Source organism: Hippopotamus amphibius, chromosome 2 (genome assembly GCF_030028045.1).
Source record: "Hippopotamus amphibius kiboko isolate mHipAmp2 chromosome 2, mHipAmp2.hap2, whole genome shotgun sequence".
Lineage (NCBI taxonomy): Eukaryota > Metazoa > Chordata > Mammalia > Artiodactyla > Hippopotamidae > Hippopotamus > Hippopotamus amphibius.
Window position 1 is genome coordinate 63,962,104 of NC_080187.1, and position 25,946 is coordinate 63,988,049.

Below are 25,946 nucleotides of genomic sequence, written 5' to 3' on the forward strand. Positions count from 1 at the left end.
TTTTTTTTTAGGCTGAAGGACTAATGAATGAAGTACTCCAATGTGCAGGACTCTTGAAAATACTCTGAGTGAAATTAGCCAGTCATAAAGGACCATATATTATATGAGCCCATTGATAGGAAATGGCAAAAAGGACAAATCTATGGAGACAGAAATTAGATGAGTGGTTGCTTGTGGCTGTGGGAGGTTGGAGACTTGTAGGTTAAAAAAATAAAGATTTATTTATTAGAAATTGATTACAGGGGCTTCCTAGGTGGCGCAGTGGTTGAGAATCTGCCTGCCAACGCAGGGGACACGGGTTCGATCCCTGCTCCAGGAAAGATCCCACATGCCGCAGAGCAACTAAGCCCGTGCGCCACAACTACTGAGCCTGCACTTTAGAGCCCTTGAACCACAACTGTTGAGCCCATGTGCTGCAACTACTGAAGCCCACGTGCCTAGAGCCCGTGCTCCGCAACAAGAGAAGCCACGGCAATGAGGAGCCTGCGCACCACAGTGAAGAGTAGCCCCCACTCACCACAACTAAAAAGAAAGCCCGTGCACAGCAAAAAAGACCCAACACAGCCAATAAAATAAATAAATTTAAAAAAAAATTGATTACAAAAATTTATCATTTTTTTCCCAAAAATTTATCAATAAAATTGATAAAATTAATTGTGGAGATGAATGCACAACTCTGTGAATATACAAAAAATTGATTGAATTGGACACTTTAAGTAGGTGAGTTGTACAGTAGGTGAATTATATCTCAAAGCTGTTTTTGAAAAGGAATACAGAAACTCTAGAAAAACACTGAATGCATTGACATCTAATTTATCACACTATTCCAAATAGATATTTACTGAAAAATGAGAGTTAAAAACCATAAGAAACAATATAAGTTAGTTATTTACTGCCATAATAATGCTGTGAATCAACCACAACTTCAGTGCAGACACTGTTGTACTAAGCTCAGGGGTCTCAGGAGACTAGAACTAAATGTTCTAGTCTCCTGCTCACCTGTCCTGGGGAGGCTGCTGTCTGCTGATCGAGAATGGCTCCATCTAGGATGACTGGACTTGTGTATTATCGTGTGGCAAACAACCCCAGGTACCTCTCACATGGTGGCACAGAAGCAAGAGAAGAAGCAGAAAAATACAAGACTGTTCTGAACTTCTTCATGTCTCACACCAGCTGGCACTCCATTGACTGAAGCAAATCTCAGTGACCTAACTCAGGATCAAGGGTCAGGAGAACAGATTCTGACTCTTCAGCAGAAGGAACTGAAAAGCCATGTGGCAAAGAGGGTGAATCCAGGAGGGTAAAGAATGAGGACCGTTTAGACCTCAGTCTCTGCCTCGTACAGGATACTCATGATGGAAAAAATTAAGTAGAAATTAAATATTTCCCATCTGGTAGCTTCACTTTCTCCCCATTTTCATTTAAAATTGTGCCAGAAACTTTGAAACATCTTGCTTTCTTTCAGTTCCATCTTGATTTAAATAATGGAAACATTTAACATTTTTATAATTTAGTTCAAATAATGGCTGCATAATTCAAGTAGATTCAAAGGCAAATAGAATCTAACTTATAGTAGCAATTTCTGATATAAATGCCACTGGATGATACTGTGAGTATGTGACATGAGCTGGATGGCTTGCTTTTTAATTATAGGAAATTTTAGCTTTTGCAAAGATAACTACTTTTTAAAATGCTTTTCTAGATGTTCTTGTCTTATCACAGAAATACATGCTTGTATGTACAACTGACATAAAGAAGTGTTAATAACAATGCCCTACATACATACACACACACACACACACACACTTCCATTGCTCTATTGCTATGTCATTGACATAACTGATGATAACTGTTTTTCTTCATGTCTGTACAAACATTTATAGGATTAGGTTCATTTTCCTTGTATTGTAATTGTTACAATATGATGTTATTCCTCAACTTGAACTAGGTTAAAATTTTGCATTTGCATTTTTTATTTTCAGAGAGTGATTTCACACGTGGAAAATGAAATCTTATTTTTGCCTGTCAGTCTAAAACGACTTTGAATCCTAAATTGGTCTCCTGTGGTAAAGCTTTAAGACCTCTTTTCTTTGTTGTAACACTTTCTACATGGCGGACTGTACTAGTTACATTAATTAAATAACAAAGTCCACCTCGCTGAGGTGGGTATGCTTTAATCCACAAGCAGAAATCAAAAGAAAGAAATGATTATAACATTAGAGTTAAAAAACAAAAAGTGGTAGCTTTGGTTGATTTTTGTGTGTGTGTGTGTGTGTGTGTGTGTGAAGGATGATTTAAAAGGGTATCTTGAAGTGGGAATCTAAAGTCGCTCCTTTATTTGGAGGCTTAAATAATTGTACCTACCAGGAAACAGACCAGAGCCACGCCTCTCTCTGACCACCCTCTGTTGTGTGTTCCAATTACAGGGAAGGTTAATGGTGCTGAACAGCCCAGGTATGAAGACACCTTTCATTATCTTCCCCGTCAGGAAGTCCCCAGAGCCCATTCGCCTTCCCTCCATGTTTATGGGGAAAGACACAATGTTCTCTCACAGCCCAGAGAACACGAGAACCGACTTCTCACAGCCTAGCAGACATTTGCCAACGTTTTCTGGAAAATGATTCTTCCCCTTTCAGAGCCAGCCTGGAATGTCATTTGAACTCAAATACCAACATCATTTAGAAGGACTGAAATAATACCTTGATCTTGTGTGATCAGCAAACTATGTTGTATAACCACATTCTTCTAAATTTTAGCTTTAACGGTGCTTATTTACTAAGCAAGTACAGAGTATACAGGCAGAATTTTTTGTGCTGAATGAATGGAAATAATTGGGTTGTTAAAGGACTAGAGGATAATAATGAACATGTATGCACTAAAGCATTTACTCTGTACTAAGCAGGGTCTCTTCTGCATCATATCATAATGCCACCAAACAATAAAATTTAAAACAATCTATAGGTGTCCTTTATGACCTCTCTTCTCTGAATATCGTCCTCCATGTAGACTCCATCAGGATTCACCTCACCTAGAAACAATAGGTGACCTGTGAACAGGGCAGATGTTCAGGGAATGGAAATGAAATTCTTACTCCATCAAACCTCTCTTGCACAAGTACAGATGTTCTCGTATTTACCCCAAGACAAAAACTTTGTTCCTTTTCCCTCGTTATTGTTCCTAACCTGGAACAAAGGCAATTGCAGGAAAGGCAGTGTGGCCCTAAATTCCCCCTCATCTGCTCTTTAAGGACTTCTGACATTTTCCAAAGAAGACTTTGATCTAGGGAAGGATATCAAGCTCCAGATTAAGGTGGAATATGTGGAATAAAGGTCACTGGGATAGGGTTGCCAGATAAAATACACCATGTCCAGATAAACTTGAATTTCATATAAATATGTAGTTTGGGAGATACACTTATAATCAACAAATATAAATCTGGCAACTCAACATTGGATTGCACCATACAGATGAAAGATGATTTTAAAAACGAGGGTCATGGGGGATGTAAAAAAAGAATGTGAAATTCAGAATTTTTTCTAAGGGAAGGGTCAGCAAACTCTGGCATGCATGCCAAATTTGCTTTGTTCCTGTCTAAATAATGTTTTATTGAAACACTGCCACGCCCATTCATTAGGTACAGTCCACGGCTGCTTTCCCGCTGCAGTGGCAGAGTTCAGTAGTTGCAGGCCCACAGAGCCTAAAACGTTTACTATCTGACCCTTTAACCAAATTTGAAAAAAAGGAAAAAAAGGCCAATCTCTTCCCTCAGGTAAACCCCTAAAATTAGCGAGTATTCTAAATACTCGCTATTTCCCATCTCTGATGAAAGTCTTCTTTCCATAGGCATACTTGATGTTATAAAACTAAACATATGTAGGCTATTAAATAAGTAATATTATTTTACTCAGTGGGTTTAAACACAAGGCAATGTTATCATTTTAAGAAAAGCAAAAAGAGCTTTGAGAAATTTTTCCATACGTCAACATTTGTGTTTCACAACTCCAGACGGCATACTGCAAGCTTTCATTTCTCAGCACGATGAAGCAAAGAAAATTACAAAAGATTCAGGGAAATCAAATCCATCCACCAACTAGATCTTCCAATCTTCAGTACAACATTTCCTACCAGATGTGGCTCAATATGGCTTAAAGAAACAATTGTGTAATCCTCATTTGGATAACTATGGTTCTGGAAGAATGAGGGAATTGTATAATTAATCTCCAAGTAGTAAGAAGAAAAACTAGGTTTGCAAACTCTGTATGTGCTAGTGAGTAGCTGGAAGTAAGTATTCTACTGGAAGTTATGATTTTATTCCTCAGGAAACCAACACATTCCTGGGGCCCTGGCTTCAGGCCATTTGGTGGGTAGGTAACATGAGACAGGTCTGGCAACCAAAGTCACCCCATACTGCTGATGCAGACAGCTGGTAGAGACAAGATAAAGTTCACAAGTGACTTGAGGCTTTAAAACCTAGTGTGCAAACAAAAAGTACAGAGAAGAAAATTTTATTTCTAATCTACCCGTAAAATGTGTGCATTTAATTTTCAGATTATGAAATATCAAAGGAGAAAGTTTGTGCTATCCTGAGTGACAGTGCATCAGCTGCCAGGACGCCACTCAGAGGCTCAGTGGCAGTGAGAGTGAGCTCAGACTGCTGCCAATGCCATGGCCAGAGACTGAAGAACACATGTGGAGGGGTTTCCTAATTGTGTATAGTATATAGCCCTGCATGCAAGTCCTCCAAGCCATGACCTGGATAGTGTATTAGAACAACTAATAAGGAAGACAGGCTGGTTGACATTGAGGAGAGAGGACCAAATCAGTCTCAATAGACTTGAAGTTCTGTAAACCTAGGAAAGGAGAAGGTACAGAGTCCAACAGGCTAGGAGACAATGTGTTGGGGCTCTGCTCCTCACCAGAGTGCACTAAATCTCAGTCTCCACATTTTTAATATGAGAATAAAATTGCATGTATTTTATAAAAACACTTCATGGAAAAATGGTCAGGGCCAGAAATTACTAACAGAAATAAATAGAAGAATCTTATAAGAATATGTTTTATAACCTAATGCATTTTGGATCACTCATTTCTATCCCAAAGATTTAATCTATACCGTTGTGGTCTCTAAACTGTAGCTTATATTATGTTTGCCAGGAGTTCCTATGATGAAATGTTAGTGTTTTTGGTCCTATAGTTCCTGTAATTTCTTGTTGTAGTGTTACAGACTAATGCTTCCCAAGAGTAATTTTTGTATGAATAAACAAATAAAAGTGAGAAGCACTCCTATGAAGCCCTTGTTAAGTATTAAAGCATAAGCAGTTCTAATTCAAAAATAAAAGAATTATAATTTTAAGTGCAAATTTGACTAATTGTGCTTTTCAAAAGCTACTGTCAAATCTTTTTCACAACAGTAAATCTTGTTATGATAAAAAAATTTCATGTGAAATCACACCTAACAAAATGAACTCTAATTAAGCATAATATCTCCTATCTAAACACATTCTTAAATAATTATTTCAATTTAAAATAAGGAAATTATCAAATGGGATTGGAATTTGTCAGTTGGTTCTCTCTCTGTGAAGCATTGCTAAGTTTATTAAACCTCTATCAAGGAGGGAGAACACCACTTTGGCACAATCTTAGCAGTAGGCAGAAGCAGGAGTTGTGGGAACATATTTACAAGATTTGGGGTCTGAACTCAAATGGTTGAGGACTTTTCAACATGGGAATCTGAATGGTTTGGGGCAAAATGCATGACATAATCGTTTTGATTTTGAGGTACGAAGGTAACTCGGTAGAGAAAAGATAATTTTTTCAATAAGTAGTCTTGGAGCAATTTGATCCGTATGTAAATAAAAATAAATTTTCATTCATATTTCACACTTGATACAAAAATTAGCTCAAAATGGATTGTAGACCTAAATGTACAACAATACAACTTTTAGAAGAAAACATAGGAGAAAATCTTTGTGACCATGTGTTAGGCAAATATTTCTTTGATATGACACCAAAATCACAATACATAAAAAAAAATCAATATGGGACTTCCTAGATGGTGCAGTGGTTAAGAATTCACCTGCCAATCCATGGAACACAGGTTCGATCCCTGCTCCAGGGAGATTCCACATGTCACAGAGCAACTAAGCCTGTACGCCACAACTATTGAGCCTGCGGTCTAGATCCCGTGAGCCACAACTGTTGAGCCCACGTGCCACAAGTACTGAAGTCCATGCACATAGAGCCTGTGCTCCATAACAAGAGAAGCCACTGCAATGAGGAGCTTGCACACCACAATGAAGAGTAGCCCCCGCTCATAGTGAAAGCCCGTGTGCAGCAATGAAGACCCAACACAGCCACTAAATAAATAAATGTATTTATTTACTTATTTATTTAAAAAATCAATAAACTGGACTTCATCATGATAAAAATGTCTGCTCTTTGAAAGAAGCATTCACAGTTAAGAAAATCGAAATAAGAACCATGGACTGGAGAAAATACTTGTAAGTAACATATTTGATAAAGAACTTGTATCTATAAAGAACATATAAAGAACTCTTAAAACCAACAAAAAAGATTTGAACAAACCAAGAGGAGATTGAATTAGTGATCAAGAACATCCCAACAAACAAGTTCAGAACCAGATACTTCACTGGTAAATTCTACCAAACATTCAAAGAAGAATTAATACCAATCCTTTTCAAACTTTTCCAAAAAATAGAAGTGGAAACACTTTCAAACTCATTTTATAAGGCCAGCATTACCTTGTACCAAAACCAGACAAGGATACCAAAAAAAATGAAATCGATAAATAGCTCACATAATTACCAATAAAAATAAATACAAAAATCTAATAAGAACATGTTTATAACATAATGCATTTTGGGTCACACATTTATATCCCAAGGATTTAATCCCTCATGAACAATAAACATAGATGCAAAAATCCTCAACAAGACACTAAGAAACAGGATTCAACAATAATTAAAAGGATTGTATAACATGATCAACTGGGATTAATTCCAGGGATGCAAGTATGGTTCAACATCCACAAATCAATCAATGTGATGCATTGCATTAACAAAATGAAGAATAAAAATCATATGACCATCTCAATAGATGCAGAAAAAATGCACTTCACAAAATTCAACATCCATTTAACATAAAAACTCTCAACAAAATGGGTATAGAGGGAAGATACCTCAACATAATAAAGGGCTTATATGACAAGTGCACAGCTAACATCATACACAATGGCGGAAAGCTGTAAAATTTTCCTTTAAGATCAGGAACAAGACAAGGATGCTGATTCTTTTATTAACCAAGGAAGTGAAAGACCTGTACACTGACAACTATGACATTAGTGAAAGAAGTTGAAGAGGAAACAAATAAATAAAAACCTATTTTGTGCTCATGGATTGGAAAAATTAGTATTGTCAAAATGTCCATACTATTCAAAGTAATCCACACATTCAGTGCAATCATTATCAAAATTTCAATGGTATTTTCACATATATAGAACAAAAAATTCTAAAATTTGTATGGAATCACAAAAGACCCCAAATAGCCAAAACAATCTTTAGAAAGAAGAACAAAGCTGGCAGCATCATGCTCCCTGATTTCAAATTATATTACAAAGTTATAATAATCAAAACTATGATGTATATTGGTATAAAAACAGACACATTGATTACTGGAACTTGAGAGCCCAGAAATAAACTCATATGTATATGATAAACTAATTTGTGACAAAAGAGCCAAGAATATACAATGGGGAAAGGACAGTATTTTTAATAAATTGTTCTGGGGAAACTGGAAAATCACACTTGAAAGAATGACACTGGACCACTATCTTCCACCATACACAGAAATGAACACAAAATGGATTAAATACATGAATGTGAACCCTGAAACCATAAAACTCCCAGAAGAAAATATTAAAAAAAAATTTCTTCACATGGGTCTTGGCAATGATTATTTGGATATGACACCTAAAGCACAAGCAACAAAATCAAAAGCAAACAACTGAGTCTACATCAAATTAAAAAGCTTCTGAGTAGCAAAGGGAATAATAAACAAAAAGAAAAGGCAGCCTATGGAATGGAAGAAAATATTTGCAAACCACACATCTGCTTAGGAGTTAATATCCAAAATATTTAAGGAACTCATACAACTTAATAGCAGGAAAATCAACCCAATTAAAAAATGAACAAAGAATCTTAATAGACATTGTTCCACAGAAGATATTCAAATGGCCAACAGGTAGCACATAGAAGATGCTCAATATCACTAATTACTAGGGAAATGAAAATCAAAACCACAATGAGATATCACTTTACACCTGTTGCTATGGCTATCATCAAAAGGATAAGAGATAAGTGTTGGCAAAAATGTGGAGTAAAGGGAACCCCTCTGCACTCCTGGTGGGAATGTAAATTGGTGCAGCTTCTGTGAAAAGCAGTATGAGGTTACTCAGAAAATTAGAACTGCAACTACCATGTGATCCAGCAATTCCACTTCTGGGTTTTTAGACAAAGAAAATGAAAACAATAACTCAAAAAGGTATATGCACCCTCATGTTCATTGAAGCATTATTTACTACAGCCAAGATATGGAAACAACCTAAGTGTCCATTGATGAATGAATGTATAAAGAAAATGTGGTATACATACACAATGAAATAATATTCAGTCATAAAAAAAGAACGAAATCTTGCCATTTGAGATAACATGGATGGATCATGAGGGCATTATGCTAAGAAAAATATGTCAGATAGAGAAAGACAAATACCATATGATCTTACCCATATGTGGAATCTAAGGAAAACAAAAAACAAACAGACAAAACAAGCTTATAGATTTAAAGAACAAATTAGTGGTTGCCAGAGTTGGGGGATGGTGGGATGGATGAAATAGATAAAGGGGATCAAGAGGTACAAACTTGCAATTATAAAATAAGTCATTAGACTGTAATGTACAGCATTGAGACTGTAGTTAATAATACCGTATTGCATATTTGAAAGTTGCTAAGAGTATAAATCTTAAAAGTTTTCAATACAAGAAAAAACAATTTTGTAACTGTGTATGGTGACGGATGTCAACTAGAATTATTGTAATGATTATTTTGGAATATATACAAATATTTAATCATTATGTTGTACACCTAAAACTAATATAATGTTGTATGTCAATTATACCTCACTTTTTAAAAATAATAATAAAAATAAAACAAACCACCTTTTGAAAAAGTGGCCAAAAATTTTGAATAGACACTTCACCAAAGATATATGAAATGCAAATTAGCACATAAAAGCTATTTATATCATAGTCATTAGGGAAATGCAAACAAAAGTCGCAATGGTATTCGTCTACATACATATTAGATGGCTAAAATTAGAAAGAATAACGAAAGCAAATGTTTTATTTATAAAGCCTAACCTGGAAATAACACAAATATTTACCAATAGGTGAAAGGATGAACAAATTGTAGTAAACCCATATAGTAGAATAGTCAATACTAAAAATAAATACATTATAGATAAATGCAAAAACATGGATTAATTACACAAGAATTATGCAGTGGAAGAAACCAGGAGAAAAAAAAATACATGCTGTATGTATCTATTTATATAAAATTCTATATGCAAGTTAAACTGATGTCTAATGGCATCAGTGGTGCTCAGCTAATGGGAACAGCAAAGGAGGGTGGGAGGGAAAGTTGATAAAGGAACAATAAAAATGTTTGGAGAGACGGATATGTTCATTATCTTGATTGGGAAGATGGTGTCATGCATGTATATATAGATTTCAAAGCTTCAAACTGTATACTTCAAATATGTGCAGTTTATTTCAAGTCGATTATACCTTAATAAAGCTGTTTAAAGAAGGAAATATCTCCCTATAAAAAATGTTCAAATATTAGGTATTTTACCCATGTTTGGTCAATATGAGGGAGTAAAAAGCTGTTTTAGACGCAATCTAGAGGCTGGCATTGGTACCATACCTGAGATCCATAAGCATATCATGCTTTCTTAAGGGTCTGCTATGTGAGCTGAACTGCCTTTGAACTTAGAATATGAATTTAATGGCTTTACCTTGAACAAGATTATGGAAATAATTTCTAAAATCATATCGGCATATAGGCCTCAGTTGGGAGAGAGCACATTCCAAAGTTCACATGGAACCTTGAAGATTAAAAACCAGAAGAAGTGGCTTTGAGTCCCAGTTTGACAACTGACTCTATAACCTTGGGAGTTTAATTGGTGAGATGAGATTTGGGTAGATGGAGTGGGCAGGTACACACCTGGATCAGGAGCTCTGGGGGGAAGCTGGTGCTGTAGAAATAAAATTGGAACCTATCAGAGGATGCAGGATTATAGGAAATCTACTTATTAAATTCCATGAAAAAGTGCAGGATTATAGGAGCTCAACAACAAAAGGTTTTATGAAGAGAAAAAGAGCAGAGTCTAGGACACAGGACTCATTCACAAGATATTCCACCATGAAAAGAAGGTGGGGTATTGGGAGGGTAGAGTGGGGACAAGGGCAGCAAGACCCTTGAGAAGGGCAGCTGGTGAAGGAAATCAGAAGATTCGGGATCCTGGAAGACACTGAGAGACTGAATATACAAGTGGACACTGGCCAGTCCTTATATAAAACTAGAACTCTGCCCCATAACCTGCAGTGACCTGTCCAGGAAGCCTACCACTCATGTGTAATAACCAGCCCAACAAGGCAGTCTGCTCTAAGTCAGACTTTTAACTCTATAAGCAACACAGGAAGCCAAACAATAACTTCTGTAACAATCAGCTCAAAATGCTGAGGACTTGATTAATAATTGGCAGCTTCCCTAAATTTTGTCCCACTTCCATCTTTGGATCCACCAATAAAAGCCAAACATACTCCCCTAACTAATCACATGGGATGCCCCCCTGCTAGTTAGCTTCCTCCAGCTTATCCATACCAACAGCTTCCACTCAGGGCCACCTGAACCTTCCCTTTTCTCCACTATGAAAGTTGCCTGCCCCTCTGTCTGCCTCTGAGTCTCTGCCAAACACAAGTAATGATGGCTGACTCCCTTACTACAGTGAATCAACACTTTGTTTTAATTTGGTTGGTCTGCATCTGTTTCCACAATACAACAGATATATGTTTTCAGAAGGGAAGAGTGTTGATGGGCCAAGTAAGATGAGGGAGAAATGTGCCCCTTGTGCTTGGCAGGATGCTTGGTCATTGGTGGCCTTGGTGACCTTGTCATTTCACTCGAGTCCTGGGACACAAGCCAGATCTGAGTCAGTTGAAGACTTAAGAGAGGTTGAGAAAGTTGACAAAACAAACAACAAATAGTTCATAAATATTTTACTCAGAAGAAGAAAGAAAATTTGGACAGTAAAGGATTGAAAATATATGGGGTTTTTTTGTTTGTTTTACTGAATGAAAGATTCTTTAAATTCTACAGTGCTTTACAATTTTCAAAAGTTTCACACATATGATTTCATGTAACCCCATAACAACCCTTTATTTCCCCTAGGCCTATAATGCCCCTCTCTCCTTCTTTCTCCCCACTAGTAACCAATCATTTGTTCTCTACAACTGTGAGTTTGTTCCTTTTTTTTTTTGCTTTATTCACTACTTTGTTGCATTTTTTAGATTCCACATACAAGTGATAATATATAGTATTTGTCCTTTTCTGTCTGACCTTTCACTTAACATAATGGCTTCCAAGTCCATCTATATTGCTGCAGACAGCAATTTTTCATTCTTTTTTTTATGGCTGAGTAGTGTGCCATTTTATATATATTCCAACAACTTCTTTATCCATTCATCTGTTGATAGACACTTAAGTCGCTTCCATATCTTGACAATTGTAAATAATGCACCTATGAACATTTTGAATTAGTGTTTTTGTTTTTGTACTTGTTTTTGTTTTCAGAGATATACCCAGGAGTGGAATTGCTGGGTCATATTGTAGTTCTGTTTTTAGTCTTTTGAGAAACCTCCGTACTGTCTTCTACAGTGGCTGCACCAATTTACATTCCCACCCACAGTGTATGAGGGTTCCCTTTTCTCCACATCCTTGTCAACATTTGTTATGTGTACTATTTTGATAATGGCCATTTTGACCAGTGTGCGGTGGTATCTCATTGCAGTTCTGATTTACACTTCCCTGATGATTAGTGATGTTGAGCATCTTTTCATGTGCCTATTGGCCATCTACATTGCCTCTTTGGAAAAATGTCTATTCAATTCTTCTGCCCATTTTTCAATTGGGTTGTTTGTTTTTCTGATGTTGAGTTGTGTGAGCTGTTTACATATGTTGGATCTTAACCCCTTATTGGTCATATCATTTGCAAATATGTTCTCCCATTCAATATGTTGCCTTTTTGTTTTATCAATGGTTTCCTTTGCTGTGCAAAAGCTTTTAAGTTTAATTAGGTCCCATTTGTTTATTTTTGCTTTTGTTTCCTTTGCTTTAGGAGATGGATCTAAAAAAGTATTGTTTCAATTTACATCAAAGAGTGTTCAGCCTATGTTTTCCTCTAGGCGTTTTATATTATCCAGTCTTACATTTAGGTCTTTAATCCATTTTGAGTTTATTTTTGTATATGATATTAGAGAATGTTCTCATTTCATTCTTTTAAATGTAGCTTCCAGTTTTCCCAGAACCACTTACTGAAGATACTTGTTTATTCTCCAGTGTATATTTTTACCTCCTTTGTTATAGATTAATTGTGTGTGGGTTTAGTTCTGGGCTTTGTATTCTGCTCCATTGATCTGTGTCTTTTTTTGTGTTGGTACCATACTCTTTTGATTATTGTAGCTTGGTAGTATAGTCTGAAGTCAGGGAGCATGATCCTTCCAGCTGTGTTCTTCTTTCTCGAGATTGTTTTGGCTATTCAGGGTCTCTTCTGCTTCCATACAAATTTAAACGATTTTTGTTCTACTTCTGCAAAAAATGCCCTTGGTATTTTGACAGGGATTGCATTGAATATGTAGATTGCCTTGGGTTAATATGGTCATTTTAACAATGTTAATTCTTTGAATCCAAGAGCATGGTATTTCTTTCCATCTGTTTGTGTTGTCTTCAATTCCTTTCATCAGTGTCTTACAGTTTTTCAAGTACAGGTCTTTTACCCCTTAGGTAGGTTTATTCCTAGGTATTTTATTCTTTTTGATGCTACAACAAATGGGATTGTTTCCTTAATTTCTCTTTCTGACATTTTGCTGTTAGTTTTTTGGAAGATTTTTTGAAAGATGGGAAATACTAGACCATGTCTATGCCATGATAGAAATAATTCAGTTTAGAGAGAAATATTGGTGATTCCAGAAAGGGCACAACTAATTGAAAACATGATGTTGTTAAGTGGGCAAGAGGCCCAGGGCAGAAACAGGAAGATTTGTCTTTGACAGGAGGAGGGGAATGTCACCTTTAAAGGGAATGAAGATGACTGCAGTTGCCAGTAGGAATGGAGGACTTGTTGTGGAGAGAAAATGCTTTTATTTTCTTAATTAAGTATGAAGTAAGGCCATAAGCTGAGACTGAAAGGGAGGCTAGTGGTGGGATATTTTCACAGACATTTAGAAAACAACATACTGGAAAGTGTAATAGAATCACACAGCACAATTAATTGTCCATTTCTGTTTTGTGACCAAAAATTTAAAGTCAAGTTGACTAGTCCAGTGGTGAGATTTGTTCCATCTTTTTTTCCAAGCACAGAAAGGTTCGCATTGGTGTTAGGTAGGTTTGGGTTTAGGGGCAGGCAAATATATATGGAGGCAGAAAAGATTTAGTTGAGTACTTACCAGAAAGAGATCATAATGTTGTATGATGGAGTCTAACCTGAACAAGGAGGGAAATAAAGGCAAGAATTGTTGAAAAACAGTCACAAAGTGCTGGGTCTGGCTTCTGAATGAGATAAAAAAAGGGGGGGGGAGGGTAGAGATTCTGAAGCTATTGAGCTGGAAGGAGAGAAAGTGTAGTTGAAATTTGGACTCGTTAATAAATATATTTTGGAAATGGCATGCATTTTGGTGATGATCACAACTCTAAGGGTGTGATACAGTGGAAACTGATGGAGGAGGTAAGGAAATTAAAGGACAGGGAAGTAGTATAGACACAGTCACTTGACATCATAATTAAAAGTACTATAGGTGGTATAACAAATAATGATCTCAGTTCCAAAACTCAGGATTCCAAGAAATGTTACAACACTTTGTGTTTTTATTTTCCATATGTCCACTCAGGTGAGATTCCAGGTTTCGATGGCCTAAGTGGGAGAAGGTGACGCCGCCATCATTCTTGTCCTTCCCTCCCTCCAACCAGAGTCACACAAAGCTTCCAGCTGCTCCTGTAATGAGTTCCAAGGAGTCCTCTTCTGGCACACAGCCTCTGCAGGTACACACACTGCCCACCTTTTGAAATCTTGCTACCTTCTGGGATTGCCGTTCCCTATCTCTCTCTACTCTTTCTCCCTGACTCTCTCAGACAACAGACTTGCTCCTGAAGACTGGTTTCAGGCTTCTCTAGCATTAAGCCCTGCAGAGAGCCCCAGGCAAGGAATTATAAAACTGGGTTCCCAGAATAAATAAAAGAGGAGGGGAAAACGCAGGAAGAACAGGATTTAATGTTTCTATAAATTAGTCTGACAAAATTAGTATAATCTTGGTGTTTGTGAATATATATGGTATGTTCTGAATACAGTAAGCATACTCCAAAATGTAAATTGGCATCTATTTAAATAAGTGAATAAGAGCTTTTGAAGTCTCATTATGGCTTTTCAAGTGCCTGTACAAAAAATCTAAGCCCATAATGGCTACATAATCAAATATTATTATTTGTTTTATTTATTCATTATTTTTACTCCAAAAGTCATTAGAACATAATTTTCTTTCCTACTGACAAATTAACAGAAGAAAACAGGAAAGAAATGCCATTTATTTTAAGCTTGTATTCAACTTTAGCATTTAAGATAATTACTATATATCCATTCAATCAAAGGAAGCTCCCCACAAAGGAAGGATTTACAATTAAAAAACAAAAGCTATATTCATGGTGCTGAGAGTGTCCAAATAGAAACCCATCAAAGCTAGAAATTGAAAAAAAAATTTCATTCTCAGGAGATGTCCAACTTCCCCTGACCCATCTTTGTAGATTCCTGCGATTAAACCATTCTTATCTGTTCTTTATAAAGAATTAGATTCTAAAAATGTAAATAAAAAGTACTCCATCAGTGTTTCATTGTTGATACACCTCTGTAAGTGTGTGGCTCTTCTGGTTCAGTCTGAGTGGTGCCCCCTGGCTTCCGTGAGTGGTGTGGGGCATTCTGACACCGCATCCGCTCTACTGTAGGAGGTGGTGGGCGGGGCATGACAGTGACTCTAGGAGAATTTGTGGCATATCATAGTGCCAGGATAATGACAGATAAACAGAGTATAACTGAGAGGTTTTAAACTATGTCACACTATCCTTTAAAATAAAAGTAAATATCGTAAAAGTGAATATAGTGAAAAAACTGGAAAGAACTCTCTAGAGGAGCACACAAGGGGCTACTGGGGCCCCCGAGGCAGTGAGGACTCATGAGAACAAGTTTGAGGCCTACAGACTGAGGTCCAATTATGCCTTTGTACTTACAATCCGTAACTAAAGCTCCCAGAAACTTAGCTTCCCTTTTTATTAAGAATCTTAAGCACACAGAACAATTCAGATTGTCCTTTGATTGAATAGATAATTTGTGTTTACCACTCTAATTCCAGTGGTAATTGGTTTCTGTGTTGCCTGAGTTAATTTTATTAACTTGGTTTTACTTACTTTAACCAATTTATTAACAAATATAATATTTTAATAGATACTAAAATGTTCCTATTAAAATAATAGATAATAATATAAATAACAAATATTTTAGGACTACCCCAGAACCCAAGAAGTAAAACACAGTTACCAATGTGTTTTTCCCTCATAATGTTCCCTTTTATCAATATATATGCATGTCTAAATAGCATATTGTTTCAGTTTGTTCTTGGAGTTTCTAAAAAGGATTTTACAGTAAATGCTGTCTGACTTTTTTTTCACTCAATGATATTTTCTTATGATATGTCCACTTTGTGCTGCAGAATTATAGTACATTTGTTTTCACAGCTGTATTATATTCCATTGTGGGGATATTCTACAATTTAATTATTCTCTCCTTCATGGCATTTGGGTTACCTCACATTTTCATTATAACAAGCATTCTTTTAAATTTCTTCATTTATCTTGCATTTATGCTAGAAATTATTAGAATCAATGGTATATGTCATAAAGAGTCTGACTCTAGTTTTTGGATGTTTCACTGCTTTTTTGATATTTGAGGCTTTCAAGTTCCATGCCCTGTTCTTCTCTTAGTGCCACCATCTGGACAAGCTGATAAGAAATCCCAGTGCTGCCTCCTTTGGTGTAGGTGGGAAATTCAAGCCACTCGTGAGAGTATTTATCCCAACTCCAACTTCTAACTCTCACAAAACCCTAAGCCATCTTTTTTCCTTGCTATTTTAAATGATTTTTGGACCAGCTTGAGAAGGCTCCCTTGCTCTCCCTGGTAAACCTCATTACATAAGTACAAACATCTTCATACCCTCTTGGTGGTGGGGGTGTGTGTGTGTGTGTGTGTGCATGTGCGTGCATGCGTGCTTTGGGGAGAAGGGTCATCATTTTTGACATCCAAACCAAACTTTGGGTGGAAGTCCATCCTGTCTCTGCAAATCATCAAAAACAATTGGTGCCGTAACAGACTGTCTAGATGATGAAGACTGCCGCTCCAGGTCTGTATCTTCTTACTTGTCTTGTTAACTTGCTCTGTTGCCTGCTTATGTCTCTTTGCACTGTGTTGATGCCTGCTGGCAAGTTTTCACTTCAAGCTGTACTGTTCTGCCCTGCATTCACTTAGTCTTAGTGAGTCTCTATTGTATATTTAACTGATCTGAGTCAGGAGTTATCAACATTGAGGGATAGGAGTCATGTGTCTCAGCCTGGACTGTGTGTCTTGCTGGCAGCTTTTCTAAAAGCAGGTGGCTCAATAGGGCCTCACCAAATGCCTTTGCTGCTACTGTTCCTGCTGTCTGTGACTCTGCCATGGAAATGTTCTTGATCCTCAGGTTTATAGAAAAAACACTTATGGCACCCCAGTGGAACAGTGTTAGAGTTAATAAACCATCTTCATGGTAGAGGCCATGACTGAAAGTGAGCAGGACCCCGCAGGACCCTCATGGGTACAAAAGCCCCTCTGATTCCCCTGTGTCTTTTTTGTAAAAAAATAAATAAATAAAGCCTTTAGTCTCCTGGGTCTTCCCTGAGTCCAAAGAGCAGGCTCAAGCAGTTAATAGGACAATAGATTCACAGGACTCCTAGTTCTTCCTGACGCGATATGAATAACAATCTGATGCATATCTTTGAGTTGTTCCACAGAAACTAAGACCCCCACCCAGGTGGAGGACAGCGACTACATGCTGATCACAAGAGTATAGGCCCAAACTAGTTGGAACCAGGAGGTTGAGATTCTGGAGACATCACCCTGTTACCTCACTATCAACTAATCAGAAGAAATTCACACCTGGCAGCCCTCACCCCAAATTTTATTTTTAAAAACTCTTCCCTGAAAACCACTGGGGAGTTCAGGCCTTTTGAGCACAAGCCACCCGTTCTCCTTACTTGGCCCTCACAATAAACCCTTCTCTGTTCCAAACTCAAATGTTTCAGTTTGTTTGGCCTGACTGTGCATTAGGCATATGAACTTGGGCTTGACAACACTACCATGATGATACAGATTTGAGAGTCTTTGAAGGAAAAAATGTATAAATATGAGTAGGATCTATGCCCCTGAAGCATACCCAGTATCAATGAAGGAAAGGAAGGAAGGAAGGAAGGAAGGAAGGAAGGAAGGAAGGAAAGAAAGAAAGAAAGAAAGAAAGAAAGAAAGAAAGAAAGAAAGAAAGAAAGAAAGAAAGGAAGGAAGAAAGAAAGAAAGAAAGAAAGGAGAAAGAAAAAAGAAAAGAAACAAAAAAGGAAAGAAGAGAAAGGAAAGGAAAAGAAAGGAAAGAAGTAAGGAGGGAAGGAAGGAAGGAAGGAAGGAAGGGGAAAAGAAAAAAGAAAAGTAATAAAGAAAGAGGAAGTAAGAGAAAGAAGGAAACCTGGATACAAAGAGAAGAAACAAAAAACTGAAACAGATGTCCACAGTTGACCCAAATGGAAACACAAAACTTATTGAAAGAACTTATGCAGCAAACAGATAAAAGGGTGCTAATTGGCTTTTGTGCTTCTACAAAATAGGTTCTGAATTAATTTTAGCATCTTCTGAGATGCACCTTCATGACCTTAATTGATACTGGGTCTGAAACTACCATTATACCTTGGGTTCCCACTAAATTTTAACAAGGTACCAGCTCTAACCTTGGGGGAAATTATTGAACATATGATAAAGGAGATCAGTTATAGCACACCTTAATCATAAGAACTATTGTCTTGACTAAATTTCCCATAGTTATCATGCCTTTTTCCCTAAAACATCTCATAGTGGGCATGGGCATTATGATTCAATGAGTAATGAAATTAAATGAAAACTGGCTCTTACAAATTGTCGTGACAAAATGGGACCTTATGATCCATATCCTCAGTCAGAACAGTTACTATGGCTCAATGTAAATGAAACTCAGCCTTCAAGGATTAACCCCACTGAGTCACCACTGAACAGCCCAGTTTGTGCTGTTCTTGTACTTCGAAAGAATGAATGGTGCTTCATGATGGATTACCACAACCTTAATGCTTTGGTACCATCCATTAAATCCCCTATGCCCAATGTTATTGAAACTACAAAGTCCATCAAATCAGAAACTGATAATCATTTTGCTAATATAGATTTGGCTAATAAGTTCTATTCAGTGTCTCTTTCAACAGCTTCTTAGCCAGTTTGCCTTTATCTCCATAGGGATATGATACACCTTCATCTGGCTATCCATGGGGTACCTCACTTGCTCTGCCATTGTACACAATCTATCTTTGCAAACAGGATCGTAACTGCTTCCAACTTCCTCAAAGAGCACAATTGTGACATCACACTGGTGACATCCTCCTCCAAGGTGATTCATTTAGTACACTCATTAAGGATTTTCTCCCATTCCGTGAGTTGCCTTTTCATTGTGTTGATTGTTTCTTTTCCTATGCAGAAGCTTTTAGTTTGAAGAATCAAGTGAGTTCACGCCTCTAAGGTTTTACAATTTGGGGCAGTTAACTCATTTACCAATGTGAAAGGCAGTAAAACTTTCTTGCAGCTCTTCTTGTCACCATTTCCCTTCTCAAAAATGAAGTCTCTAGCTTGTTTTCTTTCTTTGTTTTTCTATAAGGAAAACATATATACAAGAAATACTTGGGACTTCCTAGGTGGCGCAGTGGTTAAGAGTCCGCCTGCCAATGCAGAGGACACGGGTTTGATCCCTGCTCCAGGAAGATCCCACATGCCGCGGAGCAACTAAGCCCATGCACAAAAAAAAAAAGAGAAATACTATGGGTATATACCAGAAATACTATGTATATATACAAGAAATACTATGTATATATTTGAGACACATTACAATTGATGAACCAATATTAATACACTATTATTAACTAAAGTTCATAGTTTACATTACAGTTCACTCTTTGTGCTGCATATTCTATAGGTCTGGCAAAAGTATAATGATATAATCCATCACTATGAAATAGTTCTACTGCCTTAAAATCCCCTGTGCTTCACCTATTCATCCCTCCCTCGCCTCTAACCCATGGCAACCACTGATCTTTATGCTGCCTTCCTAGTTTTGGCTTTTCCAGAATGTCACATAGTTGAAATCATATAATGTGCAGGCTTTTAAGGTAATTTCTTACACTTTGCAGTATGCTTTTAAGATTCTTCCATCTCTTTTTGTGACTCAATAGCTTATTTCTTTAAAGGGCTGACTAATATTCCATTGTCTGGATGTAACACAGTTAATTTACCTATTGAGGACATCTTAATTGCTTCCAAGTTTCAGCAATTATGAATAAAGTTGCTATAAACATTCAATGTGCAGGTTTTTGTGTGGACATAAGTTTTCAACTCATTTGTGTGTGTAGAAAGGAGTGTAATTGCTGGATTATATGTTAAGACTATGTGCACTTTGTAAGAAACTGCCAGACTGTCTTCCAAAGTGACTGTACCATCTTGCACTCTCACAAGTAATGAATGAGAGTTCCTATTGCTCCACATCCTCATCAGCATTTGGTGTTGACAGTATTTGGATTTTAAGTAATTCTAAAAAGTATGCAGTAGTACATCACTGTTGACTTAATTTGTGATTTCCTAATGACATATGATGTTAAGCATCTTTCAATACACTTGCTTGCCATCTGTATATCTTCTTTAGTGAAGTGTCTCTTCAGATCTTTGCCCATTTTTAAATTGGTTGTTTTCTTATTGTTGAGTTTTAAGAATTCTTTGTATGTTATGGAAACCGGTCCTTTATCAAATATGTTTTTGCAAATATTTTTCCCAGTCTGTGGCTTGACTTTTCATTCCATTAACAGTGTCTTTTGCAGAGCAGAAGTATTTTATTTTATTGAAGTCCTATTGCATTTTATATTGAGTTCTATGATCCATTTTGAGATCCATTTAGTGTATATGAAAAGTGTAAGGTCTTTGTACAGATTCATTTTTTTTTTTTTGCATTTAGATGTCCAGTTGTTCCAGCACCAAAATTACATAAGGAGAAACAGACAATCTCACTAGGCCTATATCTATTAAAGGATTTGAAAGTATAATTAATAACCTGCCAAAAATAAAGCATTAGGGCTAGATGGGTTCACTGGTGAATTTTAACAAAGGTTTTAGGAAAACTGTAAGCTTATTCTCTAAAAACAGAACTAGAATGGATACTTTCTAACTCATTCTATGAGGTCAGCATTATCCTAATATCAAAAGCATACAAAGCATTCGAAAAAAAGGGAAAATTCAGCCAAATGAATATATTTGCAAACATCCTGAACAAAATATTTGTCAATCAAATTCAACTATGTATGAACAGAATTATACAACATGGACAAGTGGGATTTATTCCAGGTATACAATGCTGGTTTAACATAAGAAAACTAATTAGTGTAATTCATCATATAAACAGGTTAAAGAAGAAAGACAACATGGTCATATTAATAGATACAGAAAAAGCATTTGACAAATCCAACACTCATTCATGACAAAAACTTTCAGTAAACTAGAACTAGAAGGGAACTATTGCAACTTGATAATGAGAATTTACAAAACATCTACAGCTAATATAATATTTATCAATGAGAAACTAGATGCTTTCTCACTAAGATTAAGAACAAGGCAAGAATAACCCCTCTCAACACATTTTTTCAACATTGTCCTAGAATTCACAGCTAATACAATTAGACAAGAAAAGGAAATTAAAAGTATGTAAATTGGAAAGGAAGAAATAAAACTGTTTTTATAGATGACATGATCATGCATGTAGAAAATCTCACAGAATCAACAAAATACTCTAGGAACTACTAAACAATTACAGCAAGGTTGCAGGATACATTTTCACGTATAAAAGTTAATTGCTTCCCTGTATACCAGCAATGTACAATTGGATTTTGAAGTTAAAAATGCAGTATCATTTACATTAGCACCCAAAAATGAAATACTTAGCTATAAGTCTAAGAAAATATGTACAATATCTAAGTGAGGAAAAACAACAAACCTCTGATGAAGAAATCAAGTAATTTAAATAAATGGAGAGATACTCCATGTTCACGTATAGGAAGACCAAAATTGTTAAGATGTCAGTTCTTTCCAGCTTGATCTATAGATTTAATTAATCCCAATCAAAATTCTGTTATTTTGTGGATATCAACAAACAGATTCTAAAGTGTATAAAACCCCAGGATGGCTGACACAATGTTGAAGGGAGAGAACAAAGTTGGAAGATTAACATTACCCACATCAAGTCTTACTATAAAGTTACAGTAATCAAGACAGTCATATGGGCAAAAGAATAGACACATAGATCAATGGAACTAAATAGACAGCCCAGAAATGACCAATGCAAATACAGTCAACTGATTTTGACAAAGGAACAAAGGCAATATGATGAACAAAGATAGTCTTTTCAAGAAATCCTGTTGGAATAACTGGACATCTACATGCAAAAAAAAAAAGTGAATTTAGAAACAAACCTTACACCTTTTGCAAACATTAACTCAAAATAGAGCACAGACATAACTATAAAACACAAAGCTATAAAACTTCTGGAAGATAACATAGGAGGAAATCTTCCAACTCTACAACACTCTGGAAAAAGCAAAACTATGGAGATAGCAAAAGATTAGGGGTTGCCAGGAATTGGGGCAAGAGAAGGAGTGATGAACAGGTAGATTACAGAAATTTTTAAGGCAGTGAAACTATTCTGTATGAGATTGTAATGGTGGATACATGACATTATACATTTATCCAAACCCATAGAATGTACAACACAAATAGTGAACCCTAACGGAAAATTTAACAATAATGTATCAGTATTGGGTCATCAATTGTAAAAATGTACCATTGATTCAAGACATTAATAACAGGGGAAAAGAGAAGGGGGCGTTGGCATTGGAATATATGGAATCTCTAGGTATATCTACTTAATATTTCTGTAAACCTAACACTGCTCAAAAAAATAAAGTTTTTAAATTAAAAAACAGTGGCAGAGAGAGTTGTAGATTTTCAGCAAAGTGCAGATGCATGAAGGTTTTAGAGATGTAACAAAAATGCAGTAAGTGATTGCTTAGGTCTAGGAGACTTGGGGAGATAGTAGTGTAATAGGCATGGGATTTCTTCTTGAGGTGACAAAAATGTTTTAAAATTAATCGTGGTGATGATTGCACATATCTGTGAATATACTAAAAACTACTGAATAGTACACTGTAAATGGGTGAGTTGTAATCAAATGTGAATTATATCCTAATAAATCTGGCTAAAAAATTAAATGGCCTGGATCTGTGTTATTAAATTAAATAAATAGGACTTAATAGTTTTTCTATTGCTGTGGGTTCTAAAAGTGTATGCTGCAAGGCTCTAAAATCTGACTTCTTTCCAGGAAGCCAATAATGTTTAAAAGTATAAAATTCCATAGTTAACCTCAATTTTTCACAGATTGCAATGGCAGTTGAGAGAATCACAGATGCAAGGGCAAAGAGCCATGAAAATATTTTCCTTCCAGATCATGGACTAATGAATAAGATTTCCAAATGTCAATATTGATGACATGGAAAAATATACAATATTAATTTGGAGTGAAGCTTGAGGCATTTATTTTTGGATGAAAACAATTAAAACCACTCTTCCCCAAACACACACATGCACACACATACAAGTGCAGAAGAGTGCATCCTCCTTCATGAAACTACCAACTCAGCAGCCTTTGAAGAAGGGCATACAAAAGATGGAGTGTGTCACAAACATCAGAGGAGTTGCCACCAGCTCAATAACAGAGGAGTGGCTTTACCATCAGAAGTAATCAAGAGAAAGAACAGATAGATGTCTGGATTATGGTGAGTCACATAGTAAGCATCGCCCTAGGTGGAGGGCTCACCTCCAGAAAGAAATGAAGTGTTAGAAAGAAAAAACATGTGAGCAACAGAAAGGAAGAAGGTGTGGAGAATGGATACTCCTAATTATTTTATTTCATAGTTTTATTTTCTGATGTGTGTCTGACAAATTGATTGTATAGAATTGCATTCTCTTACATGAGTGAAATTGAATGTGTAATTATTTTAAATTGAGGCTATCTTATAAAAAAGTTGAAGAACTAAAATGGAAAAAATGATTACTTTTGATTATTTTAAAATATCTTATGAAAACCTAACTTTTAATATAAGGGACTTTAGATCACAGGTAAATGGGGTGATTTTTATTTCATTTTCTTTATTTTATTGTATTTATTTATTTATTTTTATTTTTTTAAGCTCTTTAGGGGTGATTTTGTATACTCTCTTCCATAGTTTCTGGTTCACATGTTTCATCAAGTGAACAATTGCATTTCATTGTACTTGAGCTCCATTTGTGCTCCATATAATATTTTCCCACCCTGGTTTTAGTATTATCTAAGATCCTGGGAGATTTAATCTAAACTTGAAGAATCACATGTAAAATGGCTTTGGACTGTAAGCTTGGAGCATCAACCCATTATCTGTTTGAATTCATGAGACTAAAATTGCCATTGGCAACAGTGTAACCCGGAGAGGAGATCCATCCTTACACCTCACATATACATTTCACATGAGTGCCTTTACTTTATGACAAAGATGCTTAATCATCTGACAATTAAAAAAAAACACTTTGTGGGAGGGGGCAGGGGGGGAAGGGGAAGCTGAGATGAAGCGAGAGAGTAGCACAGACATATATATACTACCAACTGTAAAATAGATAGTCAGTGGGAAGTTGTTGTATAACAAAGGGAGTCCAACTCGAGGATGGAAGATGCCTTAGAGGACTGGGGCAGGGAGGGTGGGGGGGACTCGAGGGGGAGGGAGTCAAGGAAGGGAGGGGATATGGGGATATGTGTATAAAAACAGATGATTGAACTTGGTGTACCCCCCAAAAAATAATAAATAAATAAATAAAATTAAAACAAAAACAAAAAAAACACTTTGGTACTCTAAATTCTTGTCATATTCTTCAAACTTTTTGTCCTAAAAACATTTGTATAAACACCTGAATTTCAAAGGCACATTTTTAAAAGCTTTCTTATTACATATGCATATAGATCAACATTTTATGCTCTGTAAGATGGAAGAATTTCTGTATCTAAGAGCATACTTTTTTTCTTAGACATATTTGCACAGTCATTGCAGGCTGAAATTGATGGTGCTTCTGCATGCAAAGTCCACATAAAGTAAAATTCAGAGTTTTCAGTACTTCATTCCTATAATCTATAAATATTGAAATGAGGTAACTAAAGGATAAATTCAAAAAAAAATTAAATTATTTTTGTAGCACATTGAGTATTGTTTATTGGCATATATATTTTAATGCACTGACTTACATAGGAATGATTCCCAGGGTGAAAACATGTACGTGATATTTTACAGAATAAAACAAAATTATTTTTATAACATATGTGTATATGTAAATGCATGTATTAGCCAATATCCATTTCTAAACCGTTATTCTATTCAGACTCAATACTCCACTTCTAAAAAACTATGTCAATATGTTAATAAAGCTCAACTCTTAAAATAGATGTGTATGTTTAAAAGAAATAGAGGTGCACTATACACCAAATTCAATTATTTAAATTTCTATTTCATTCGATGAATTGGACTACATTGTATTATATAATACTCCATAGGTACTAAATAAGTAATAAAAACTAAAAAATATATTTTTCTAGATGATATTGTTGACCAGAAAGTATGTCCTTAAATATTATAAATACTTGAAGAGGTGGAGGATTATCTATAAACACTTTTTCCTCTTAAGTCCTGGGTCTTACGATATGGATAGAACTTTGTCTAAACGTGTATATAGTTTCCTGATTTCCTTTGAAGAAATTGTTAAGAAATGCCTTGAAGGAAAAAAGAAGAAGAAAAAAACAAAACAAAACAGCAAAAACAAGGAGCAAGTTAAATCAGTTTATGTTGCTCCTTGTTTTACTAGATCTTATTTAATTTAAAAGTAATTTGAAATCTGTAGTAATATGCAATGTTTACTTAAGTAAAAGTGATTAGACAAACAGTGTTTCAAGTACAGATGTGCCCCAGCACTCTGGTAATTTACTTTAAAGATGCATTAAGATAACAGGCTGAGATTTCTGAATAGAATTTAGTTAAAGGAGGGCTAGCTAAGAAAAAGGTCACTTATAAAAGTTTGTGCCCTGATATTACAAACACCAATATAAAATATTGCCTAGTATCTTTAG

The 25,946-nt window shown here is 36.0% G+C and overlaps 1 pseudogene; it reads left to right on the forward strand.

Annotated features, from left to right (window-relative positions):
- The first annotated feature begins 1,033 nt into the window (after positions 1-1,033).
- LOC130844360 (nicotinamide/nicotinic acid mononucleotide adenylyltransferase 1-like) overlaps positions 1,034-25,946 on the forward strand; it is a 77,957-nt pseudogene continuing 53,044 nt past the window's right edge.